General features: G+C 33.2%; 1 non-coding gene across 1 annotated transcript; it reads right to left on the bottom strand.

Annotated features, from left to right (window-relative positions):
• Nucleotides 1–7526: 7526 nt before the first annotated feature.
• Nucleotides 7527–7659, bottom strand: LOC126014731 (small nucleolar RNA SNORA51). The gene has a single exon (XR_007497730.1). It is a non-coding gene; the product is annotated as a small nucleolar RNA SNORA51 (small nucleolar RNA).
• Between the last annotated feature and the right edge of the window lie 5580 nt (nt 7660–13239).

The raw sequence follows: 13239 nt of genomic DNA, 5'->3' as shown, positions 1-13239 counted from the left end.
CAAAGAACACCCCTCTTCACCAGTGCAACATTCCCACCACCAATACTCCGGATAGGGAGGAGGGAGATCGGGAGCATTGGTGGTGGGAATGTTATCCTTAAATAATTTATTAGTTGAATGTAGCACATATGTACAGAAATTTCTAAACAAAAAAATATTGGTACATTCTTAAGTGCACTATGAACATTATTAAGGGTAAATCATACTATTGGAAATAAAATAAGTCAATAAATAAAGATAAAAATCATATCAAGTATTTTTCTTTTATATGTTTATGCAAAAATACAAGTCAGGTTTATTAAGCCATCTGGAAAATTTAAAGTGAAGGTGGAAAGAAAACAATGTTCCTATTAGTTGACTTGTAGAAATCTGAGTCTTGTTCTACCAAGGTGATTGAACAAACATGTAATAGTAGACTGGATTTAAAAGATACCCCCTCAGGTACTGCAAATGAAAACTCAGGTTAACTAGTCATAATTCATGAAGTAACTTAAAGTTGCATACACTGTCACTAGTCTGACTAGGATAATGGAAGCCAGAGCAGAGCTCTGTAAGGAGGACATCAGATTAAAAGGCACACATGTTCTTTTTTGGGCCTGCTAAAAGGTTCAAAGACTTTCAAGTGAAGCAGAGAGGCAGATAAGGAAGGACCCTCTGAGGCTGTGAGTTCTTGGGATGTAATAAATGTTCTTGGGCATAAAAAAATAATGGGCCCATTAAAATAGCGCATGGATGCACATGTCAGCCACATAGCCCTTCATGAGATCTGTCATTTCCTACTTTCAGGCTAGGTTGTGTACTGGAGCTCTCTCCACCTTTGAAGAAGCCCACGTTTTCTTTTAAACTTGTTACTCTCTCCCTTTTCTTATCTTCTCCATTCCTTTCCTCCGTATCTTAGAATAATATCAAGTATTTTTCAACCACATGGTTTGAATCTAAAAATCAACCACAGAAAAGAAATCTAGAAAGACCTCACATATATAGACTTGAACAATATGTTCTTAAATAACAATTGGTTTAACAATGTAAACAAAGGAGAAATAAGCAATTATTTAATAAAAGCCCAGGAAATATCTCAGGAGGTAGAATATGTCTAGGGTATGTAAGGCCCCAAGTTTGAGTCCAAACACTGCATCACACTCTAAACACTTCCAATGGGAGCTAACTCCAGGGGAGCCCCTGAAAATTGATGGATCCAGGCATGCTGGCTCTAGCCCATATATCAAGACTTTAGAATATATAATGGATTAAGTATCAACAAGAATGACCCCATTGTTCCATGAAAACAACCAAGTGTGGCCCATAAAAATATTCTATTCTTGACACTACAATAAATGAAGACATAAGCTGTTTGGTATACAACAAAAGCATTATTAAGAGGGGATTTCTTAACAATTCCAATTCACGTCTATAAAGGTAAGTCCTAAATATGCACTTTAACCTTACACCTAAAGGAACTAGAAAAGGAGGTAGGGAGGGAAGAAAAAGGAAGCAGATCATAGGGTGTAGTTAGCAGTAGAAAAAATAAAAATAAAAGAATAAATAAATAAAATTGAAATAAAATGAATGACCAAATGACTGATGAAATCATAGTCTGTTCTTCGAAAAATTGTAATTATCACTAGAAAGGATCACTAAGGAAAAAATAAAAATTTTGATTAAAGAATCAGGAAAGAAAGAGGTGATTAAAAGTTATGTCACAGAAACATAATGAATCATGACAGACAAATCAGAATATCAATATGCAAATAAATTGGGACAATCTAAAAGAAATGTCAGAAGAAATTCTGACCATCTATATTTTCAGAATCTTAACTGTACAAGACAAAAGAAGCAAAAGGCAGTTTCAACACACTATCGATACATATAGAAATTGAAACAATAAGTCTCAAATAAGTATCTTTAAATAAGTCAAATTAGAAAATACATGAACAAACAATATTACCCCTAAATATTTATCCAGAGAATATTAAAACACTTACTGGTAAAAAAAAATGCAATTCCATGATCACAGCAGCATTACACAAAAACCAACACAGAGGACAAAGTCTCAGTGCCCATCCAACTGATGGCCGGATAAGAAAACAATGGTATATGGGGACTGGAGCAGTAGTATAGTGGTAGGGTGCTTCCTTGCACAGGAGTGATCCAGGACTGACCACGGTTTGATCCTCTGGCATCCCAGATGGTCCCCCAAGCCAGGAGCGATTCTGAGCACAGAGCCAGGAGTAACTCCTGAGCGTCACCAGGTGTGGCCCCAAAACAACACACACACACACACACACACACACACACACACACACACACTCACATTATGCTATATGTACTGAATGAAATACTACTTCCCTAATTAAAAGAATAAAATCTTGCTTTCTGCGACAAAATGAATAGAAAAGGGATAATACTGAAGAAAATGTCAATATGTGAGAGATTATTATCTATCCTACGTGAACTATATATAAAAAATGAAAATGAACTGACAGGTCAAACAAAGATAATTCTAAGGCTATATGAACATTATGACTAAAAAAATGGTCACAGAGGAGGGGAAGGGGAATAAGACAAAGCATAAAGCAGAGGATGTCAATTTGGTGACAGAAAAGCATTAGACATTTTGTGAAACTTGTGGTGAGGCCTATACTCAGAGATGTATTAAGGTTTACTCCTAAGATGCATATAGTATTAAAAATTAGTGATACAACAACGATATATGAATTGAAAAACAGATTTTTATACTGAAGTGATAAGAGTAAATAATTTAAAAGTTAATATGTTTTATACTGAGATGGGGAATATGTATAAAGTGACTGCTTTTGGGGGAGTGGATGTTCAGGGATTGTTTCTGGCTCAGCTCTCAGGCATTACTTCTGCTGGTGTTCGGGGGACCATATGGAATGCCAGGGATTGAAATCGGGTCATTCATAAGCAAGGCAAGTGCACTGCCTGCTGTAGTATCACTCTGGCCCTGTTGAGTGCTTTAAACAAGAGGACTGAGTCTTTTTTTTTTTTCTTTTCATTTTCCTTTTGCTTTTGGTTAATACCCAGCAGCATTAAGGGTTTACTCCATGTAGGGGAGTAAGCTGCACTAATTGGCTCCATTAACATGTATTTCTCATTTAATTCTCATATCAACATCTGAAGCAATACTATATTGTTCCACAATTAGGTAGGTGACAGAATAAACAGATAAAGGGAACATAACAGCTCAGAAACAGCAATGTTAAATACGAGGGAAACGGTGTTTTATGTCAGTAGGGAGTAGATCAATTAGTCAAAAATTAATGTTGGGATAATTTGCTATCCATTTACAGAAATGAAGTATAATTAGAATTCTCAAGAACTTCCAAATAAATCTCAGCTGGATTAAGGTAGGAAACATAACATATGGAATAAACGCTGTAAGAAACAATAAAAGTGATCAAATATACAACAAAAAATGTTTATAAACTTATCAACTGAAATCCCAAAATGACAAAGAATACCAGAAGACCTGAATATTTTCAAGTGTTCTATATAACCACTTCTTTCCTTCAGTTCTCTTTATCTGATGCAATGACTGAACTCATCAATGCTATCTTTTCTCCTTTCTCTTTCATTGTTTCTTTTTTCTTCTGGGCCTAAGTAGCAGACCTACTTAGAGAGACTGTGGTGTCAATGTGTTTTGAGGTTTTGGTTTGTGGATGATTTTTGTTTTATTTTGTGTTGTTTTGTTTTTTAAAAGCCAGACCCAGCAGTGCTCAGGGCTTACTCCTGCCACTGTTCTCAGGAATCACTACTTTCAGAACTGGCTCCAGTGACCATATGAGATGATCAGGATTGAACCAGGATCAACCACATGTAAGGCAAGCACCCTGAGCCTTACTATCACAAACATGTTTATAACCATGGTGTTTAAATAAAGATATTATTTTTAAAAAGATAGAAAATGAGCAGCACAATGAAAATCACTTTGCTGATATCAGATATATATATATTTAAATTAATCTTTTATATAGAAAATGTAATAGTTTCACTCCAAAACATTAATGTTGTAAACTCATAAAAATTATGGTAAGGGAGACTATAAACAATAACAGAGGTTTGAAAAAGTAATAGAGGTTTGGTTCCAGTGGATTAAAATTAAATGGGTTAAAAATAAGACTATAAACAATGATGGAGGTTTGGTTACAGTAGGTTAAAAATTTCTTTTTTCTTAAGAATTTGGCTATGGCCCAGCACATATGAATGTGAAGAGGACTGTCTGCCCTACTATCACACAGAACAGTAAATTGAAACAGAATTCCTCTTTACTCATTAAGATATTTCCCTTGCCCAATTTTAGTTTTGCTCGTAAGTTATATTTCCTGAATCCATATGCCTTAGTATCATTTTTGCTTTTCATCCCATTTATTTTGCCACTAGAGTGACATCAAATCTCTCCTTCTACCTGTTGTTTCCATGTATTCACTCTAATATTGTGCTCATTTGAATCATTATCAAAATCATATTCTCTGGATTTTTATCCTTTTACAGCAAGCTTCCACTCAGTGACTAAAGTTTAATGCCTGGTACAAACATTTCCCAAAGGTTTTAACTGTTACACACACTAAATTCCATACTCAAAATATATAACATTTAAAATTAGAGGATAATATAAAATTAAAAGTTCATTTTTATTATGAATTTTATACAAAAAATTTCATAGGAAAAATTGATAAGAGAATCTTCAAGACCCTGAATCTCAATAAAAAAATTTCATAAATAAGGCACAAAATAATAAACCTAGGGGAAATAATTGATAAATAAGCAATTTATCAAAATATAAAATATGTATCCTCAAAAACTTTAATGAACAGGCAAAAAAAAATCACCCAACTTATACAATTTCAAACTAACAGATTCATGAAAGCTAAAATGAGCAAAATAATAATAAGATCAAGTGTTTATGATTGTGGAACATCTATAATTTTTCTATTTTATTGGTAGGAATATTAAGCAATTCAACTTTAAGAATCATCTGGCAGTTTCTCATAAAGTTAAACATATACTTACCATATCATCCTGCAATTTCACTCCTGAATTGCAAATGGTAATTTTGAAATATAAATGTTATCTGTATAATTGATTAACTTGAAATACAAATGTTCAAAAGAAACTTTATTCATAAACAAAAATATCCAGAAAAATCTTTGTCCATTAATAGACAAAGAAATGCATCAGGTTATATCTGTACACTAGAACAAAACTTAGCAATAAAAGGGAACTAGGAGCTGAATATAGAATACAATAGGCAGAGCAACAGATCTGCAAGCAGTTGATCAGGACTCAAATTCCTAGCATCCTGCACAACACCAAAAGTGATCCTTGAGCACAGGGCCAGGAGCAAACTCTGCATACCTCCAGGTATGGTCCAAACACCGAAAGCAAAATCAAGCAAAAGAGAACAAAACAGGTACAAAATACTTATACAGACAACATGGATGAATCTCAGAAACAGTAGTGAGAAAAAAGCAGCCAGACAGAAAACAGAGCTAACACATTGGGTAGGGCATTTAACTTGCATGTGGTTGACCTGGATTCAACTCCTGGCATCTCATATGCTCTCCTGAGCACCATCAGGAGAGAGTGATTCCTTAGTACAGAGCCAGGAGTAATCCTTGAGTATAATTGGGTAGGGCCCCCAAAACACAGAAAACAGGACATGTGTGCTTCCCATTTACATTAAATCTGACAACAGGTAAAACTAATCTGTAGTGGCAAACACAGTAAAGTTATTTCTTGAGGCCAGCAGAAGGGGAAAGTGAGTCAAGTGAGGAGACACATTGAATCCTTTAAAGAGATGGAAATGTTCTATTTCTTGATTGTGGTTACATGATTATAGAACTGTCAAACAACTAAAAATACACACTTTAACTGGGTACAGTTAATTATATACAAATGTATGTCAAAGTTAATTTAAAAGAAAACCAAAAGAAAAAAAAAAGAAAGAACACATAGGCTGGGGAAATAGCATAGTGGATAAGGTGCTTGACTTGCTTGCAGCTGAACCTGGTTCAATCCACAGTATAGCATATGGTCCTCCAAACATCATTAGGAGTAATTCTTAAGGGAAGAGCCATGGGATAAACCTTAAGCACTGTTAGGTGTGCCCCCCCCCGAAATAAACAAAAGAAAAATGAAATTGGAAGACTCAAAAAGGTTGAGTCACCACTGGTTAGTGAGTCATAACAAGTTTCTGGCACTTCCCCAAGTCTGTATGCTGTTTAAGGTAAAGAAAGGCATTTAATCCTTCACAAAATTTTATTTCTTTATACAAAGTTTAGATGCATGTCATTACTTTTCCTTAAGAAGAATGATTTTTCAAAACTATTTTAATTTTTAAAAAGATCTGTAGCAAAAAACAAAGATTCATTACATCATTGTTCCCAATGGCAACAATGCAAAGTTTAATCAAAGAGAACTAAAGAAATACTTATGAAATACATCCCTACAGAATATACCAATCCTGTTTGTTTATTGTCAGTTTTAGACCTATCAAATAATAAGTACATTTCAAATTAATGATCTTCAACGTACTTTGTTAAATTGGGAGAACAGAGATAACTGTTTCCAATATGCTACAATTCGGATGACAAATTTAAAAACAGCCTGTTTATGCAACAATTACACACATGATTACATTTGCATACAAAACCTCTAAAACATCTTAAGAAACTGGTATTCACTATTACCTCCAAGGGTCAGTGAATAGCCAAGGTATAAAGTTGGACCATATATAGTATTAACTTAAAAATTACATATAAGTCATAACCCATCAAACCCAGTGTTTTTCACTCACAATCAAAAAATTAATTTGGGGGGGCCGGAGCAGTGGCACAAGCGTTGCCTTGCATGCATTGACCTAGGACAGACCACGGTTAGGTCCCCCAGCGTCCAATATGGTCCCCCAAGCCAGGAAAAATTTCTGAGTGCATAGCCAGGAGTAACCCCTGAGCATCGCCGGGTATGGCCCAAAAACAAACAAAAAATTAATTTGGCATGTCTTTTTATGTTTTTACTATTTCTAGTTTAAAGCACTTCGTACAGTATCAGAAACTGATATTTAGTCCCTAAATACTCATTACTTACTTGTTACCTATTATTCATTCATCTCAAAAAATGACAACGTAATTTTTTAGTCAAAATAGTGATTGGTTACATTACTTAAAATCCTTTTCTAGCAAATCTCTCTGCCAGGTTTCTTCTATCTGGTAAACATTCATGGCTCTTTCTCTACACATAAATTGTAATGGCTAGATTAGTCAGGAAAAAGTAGTAGGTCAAATTTACCAAAAACAATAGGCTCAAGCAATACAGAAGGAGCTGAAAAGACAGTACAGCAGGTAATGCATGTGGTTGGCATATAGTTTGATCCTTGAGAAATATATGGTGTCTATATGCCACCATATGTCACTGACATCATGTGTCATTTGGGTGTGGCTTAACCCTCCACTCCCACCAAATAATAGAAACGTATGGTATTAGTATTTTTTTTTCTTTTTTTTTTTTTTTGTCCCCCAATTCACAATACATACCCGGCAAGGGGCCTGTGTTGAGGTGTATATGGGGTGCCTTTACTGTACCTCCTCTTTCTATACAGCCAGTGTAAAGAACACAGCCTGTGGTAAGAATTGGGAGGCCTTATTTTATCTTTTATTTATTTTTTTCTTTTCTTCAGGGCAAACTAAAGTTGTTTTTTTTTTTTTTTTTTAAGTAAGAATTCATTTAAAGGACAAAATTGATTAACATAATAAGGTAAACTAATATAACATAATATAGTGACATAACATAACATAATATAATTAATATAATAATAATACATGTAAGTCAAAGAAAGTTTCTGATTAAAAACACAATTTTCTTTTTTTTCCATAATGGCTTACATATCTTTCACTGTAGTATTTTGGGTACATATTCACATTAAATCAGGGGAATACCCATCACCTAATATGTCCTCTTCTCAATCAAAAATCAAATATACTGAAAATAGGCAGAGTCCTGTCTAGAGGCTTCCAACCTCAGTTTGAGAGAGGATGTGAAAAAAGTAATTAAAATACCACAACAATACACACACACACACACACACACACACACAAAAAAAAAATATCGAATTAAATAACCGATAAGCACCACAACAATAAAAACAGGCACCACACAATAATCTCGGTTCTGAAATCAAATCATACTCAAGTGCAAAAAGAAAGAGAAAGACAAAACAAAATAAAATAAAATAATATTGGAGACATCAACCGTAATCTCCACACCAAAATAAAGACGTCAAAAAAAATAGATCATTTATTATCCTCTTGCTGCTTTCGTGGTATGTGGAAGACTTCTACTTTATCTTGGATGGTAAAATCAGACCTGTTTCTAGAGATCTTGGTGGCTGTGCAGATCAGGGAATGGAGTTTATGAAGTCTTTCTTTGTGGTTCTAGCAGTTATGCTTCTTCAATGTCCTTTTTTTGTTTTTTATGTATTCTAGGTGTTTCAGAATAGTGCTACCATTCTGTGTTTTTCTTTTGTCTTCTGACTTACTTCGTTTAACATAACATGATCTAGGTCCATCCACGTTGCTGCAAAGTCTGTGATTGTATCATTTCTAACTGCCATGTAATATTCCATTGTATATATGTACCACATCTTAATGATCCATTCATCTGTTGTTGGACATCGAGGTTGGTTCCAAGATTTGGCTATTATACTGAGTGCTGCAATAAATAGTGGGGTGCATACGTATTTTGGAATGAATGTCTTTCCATCTTGGGGATATATGCCTAGGAGAGCAATTGCTGGGTCAAATGGCAGCTCAATTCTGAGTTCTTTGAGCACTCTCCAGACTTTTCTCCATAGATGTTGGACCAAGGGGCATTCCCACCAGCAATGAATGAGAGTTCCTTTCATACCACATCCTCTCCAACAAAGGTTGTTCCCATTATTTTTGATGTGAGCCAACCTCACTGGTGTGAGGTGGTATCTCATTGTTGTCTTGATTTGGATCTCCCTGATGATGAGTGAAGGTGAGCATGTTTTCATGTGTTTGTTGGCCATCCTTCTCTCTTCCTCAGAGAAATGTCTATTTCTCTTAGTATTAAGATGAATTGTAAATTTAGTCAAATCTATTTGAATCTAATGGCATTTCATTCTATAAGATTCTACAATATGACCTAAAACAAATTAATAAATACAATAAAGTTAAGAACTAAAAATTAAAATTGTTTTGAGCTGAATATTTTTAATTTAAAGTTAAACTGGTAGGAAATAAGTAATAAAAATATATTTTCGGGCCCGGAGATATAGCACAGCAGCGTTTGCCTTGCAAGCAGCCGATCCAGGACCTAAGGTGGTTGGTTCAAATCCCGGTGTCCCATATGGTCCCCAGTGCCTGCCAGGAGCTATTTCTGAGCAGACAGCCAGGAGTAACCCCTGAGCACCGCTGGGTGTGGCCCAAAAACCAAAAAAAAAAAAAAATGTATTTTCAAAATACCCTTTAGGTTAAATCTGATGTTTAATTTCAAGGGAAAGTAGCTTATATTCAATTACTGAATATTTTGAATACTAAAAAGCATGTCAAGTGATTCATACACTTCTAAGTACTATACCAAAAACCATTTCTGATCAGAAAGTTGCATAAAATAAAAGGTAGTGAGGGAGTAAAAAGCAAGCCTTAAAAATTATTTTATGCTGGGGCTGAAGTGGTGGCACAAGAGGTAGAGTGTTTGCCTTGCATGTGCTAACCTAGGACGGACCTCCGTTCAATCCCCCACCACCCATATGACCCCTCAAGCCAGAAGTGATTTCTGAGTGCATAGCCAGGAGTAACCCCAGAGCATCACTGGGTGTGGAACCAATATATATATAATTTTATTTATATATTTATATTTATGTTTATATTTACATATTTATATTTATATAAATATATATTATAAATATTATAAATATTCATAAATATATTTATATTTACTTATACTTATATAAATATAGATATATTTATAAACATTGTAAATATAAATATTTATATACATATATTTATATTTATTTATACATATTCATTTATATATTTTATTGTTTATATTATATTATTTATATATTATATTTATTATTTATATATTATTTTTATGTATTTTATATATATTTTATGCTTCCAAGTACTGAAGTCTAAACAAAGCCCAAACACAAATACACTCAAAAACAAGTTAGTTCACAGTCATAATGATAATAATTTAAAACAACTAATCAACATTTCTTTCAAATGATCAGAAATTCACAAAAGACTGTGCAACAAAACGTTTGTCCTACATGGGAGAGACAGATCAAAGAGCTAAACACATTTTTTTTTATCCTGGCAGCCTGCGTTCAATCCTGAGAGCTGGAAATAGACTCCATGCACTTTGAGGTGTGTCCCAAAATCCCCACTACAACATACACACACATACACAAAAGAAATCTTTGTGCTACTGTGAATGACACCCCAAACATACCAATTTTTTAAAATATACTTACTGAAAACAAAATTAATAGCTATACTAATTTTTAATCTATCACACTAGAAAACTATACAAACCAAAACACATACACAAAATTTGTTGAATTCTAATTAGAAATACTATATATGGCTAAATATCAAACACACATATAATAACAATAGATTGACTGTATTTAATAGCAAATAAATTATCCTGTCTCCAACTTCTCTTCTTTATTTTGCATTAGGATGACAAATAAAGTACATATTCAATTCTGAATACAAATATATAATACTTAATTGTGAATTTTTTGCATTTATCACAAGCAAGTTCACTTTATAATATATTTTATAATATAAATATAGATTTATAAATATACCATATTTATAATACATTTATAAAGGATATCTTATCCTTTTTACTAATATTTCACCTAGACAAACTCTACCATCTGATAAGAAGTAGAACTCTAAATCAGTGGATTACAAAAATGATTTTATATATTAATTATATTAAAATAATAGTATCATCATAATATATTATTATTTTTATATAAATATAATATATTTATAATATATTTTTATAAAGGATATATTGTCCTTTATACTGATTTTTGTCTAATAAAATCTACTAGCTGATAAAAAGTAAAACTCCAAAACACTGGATTATAAAAAAAATATTATTTTACCTTAATAGCTTTGCCTATGAATAATAATAGGTATTGCTACACACTAATTATTAGAAGTTTTATTGAAGCCTTCCCAATTTCAGTCGGGTCAATTCCCTATCCCAGAGTGCTGAGTTTGAAGTTTTAATTACTACCCATCTATTTCTATCTATCTTTATATTTATATATATCAAACACCTTTCCCAAAGTCTACAACTAAAATAAAAAAAACTGTTGAACATGCTGTGATATTATTCTGAGCTATATATACAATATCGTAAACTATTCACTTGGAAATGCAACTATCAATTCAAATCCCATGGTAATCGTTTCATTCTGTTTCTTTGACACATGGCAAAGTGCCACATAATGTATTTTTTGCATTATGAAAAATTCAATGACTTGCTTAGAAACAGCTTTGAAAATTGGCTCACGGCCTATTTGCAACTGATACTGCTGCTTAAATCCATTTCCAACAAAGTTACACTAACTTCACAATACTCTGGGATCAACTATTAAAATGTTTTTGTTTCGTTTAGAACGCTAATGAACACCAAATGTTAGAATTTCTTTTAGCCATCTAATACATCAAGGATTTTCTTAAAAGAAAAGGCTGGATCAGCTAACCATTATATACCTAAAGACAGATTAGTTAGTGCGGATACAGATAATACTTGAAAGATTTAATACTTAAGTGTAGAATCAAGTATAAAAATAGTTAAATTCAGAAGGCCTGAAGATTTAGCTATCATTTTTCCTTCTTTAAAAATACCAAACTCCTAAGTTTGGAATCCTAAACTGTACTTAAAAGCTCACTTCCCTTTATTCCTTGGATAAGCCACTTAACTTTCACCTTCATTTCCCAGTTCCTATTAAACAGATAATATTACTATACTTTACTATACTTTCTAATACCACAAAGGAATATAAAATATCAAAGGAAACAAAAGGGTTGGAAGAAATCTTAACACATTATATCCATTAAAGCCTTAGAAAAAACACTGATTTGATGAGATTTTAGGAAACAAATCTGTTTAAAAATTCAAACGGATTACAGAATAGGCACTCTGGATATCTTCTGGAGATGAATACTGAGCATCAACAGGTAGTACTTCATGGATTTGGGTTACTATAATCCCTACCTCAACAGCACCACTTTACCAGGAGGGAAATGTAATAGTAATTTCAGTGACAACCATGACAGTAACACCATTCATCTGCATTTGTGCTGCATTTGCTCCTTTTTCTTTCAGGTAATTAGGTTAACACAAGTACAAAAGTCTTTAAATTCTTTAAATTACCATACTACTACAGTGTTCATATCCCTTCAGCAATATTCAGAGGACTCTTCCATCAATCACCCCTTTACTCTTAGTTCGAGTCACTGTCGATTCCCTTGCTTTGTCACTTTATATATTATAGATGAGTAAGACATGGAAATACTTTATATGTAGCTGACCTGGATTTTGTTCCCTGGCACCACATATCATCCCCTAAGTTCTACAAGGAAAGGCAGGAGTAAGCCCTGAGCACAACCCAGTGTGGCCCCAAAATGGCAAATAAACAAAATTTACTCTAAGATAAGCCCCACTAATATAAACAGTCTTCTGAGGAGAGGAAAATATTTTTTAAAGCAGCTTATTTGTTTAAAATAGGAGTTTTCTTAACGTTGCTATTAAATAAAAACTTTGGAAGCCAGGCATTGGTTCCAAATCATAGCTGAGATGATTATATTCGTTTAAAATTAACTTTAAAATGAAAATTATCTAATTTTAAAATTTATCTAAATTCTCTATGCCTATTTCCACATACAAATAGAATAAGGAAATGATCTCATGAGTTTTTAATGAGGATTACATGACTTAGGGAGCACTTCAGCAGGCATGTAGCAAATACTATACTATGTGAAAGTTTATTGCATATGCCTTTACTTGTTATGAAATCCTATTATAAAGGAAAATAACTTAAAGCCAAGAAAACTTTTAAAAGGAAGGAGTCATAGAAAGCAAATAAAACATGCTATTTGTGAATGCAAGACTTACTTGGTTGAATATTCACCCCAATTTAAAACTGATATATATTCATTTATT

Source organism: Suncus etruscus, chromosome 7 (assembly GCF_024139225.1).
Source record: "Suncus etruscus isolate mSunEtr1 chromosome 7, mSunEtr1.pri.cur, whole genome shotgun sequence".
In the NCBI taxonomy this organism is placed as follows: Eukaryota; Metazoa; Chordata; class Mammalia; order Eulipotyphla; family Soricidae; genus Suncus; species Suncus etruscus.
The sequence above is the reverse complement of the archived record's forward strand: the minus strand, read 5'-3'. Positions and strand labels throughout refer to the sequence as shown.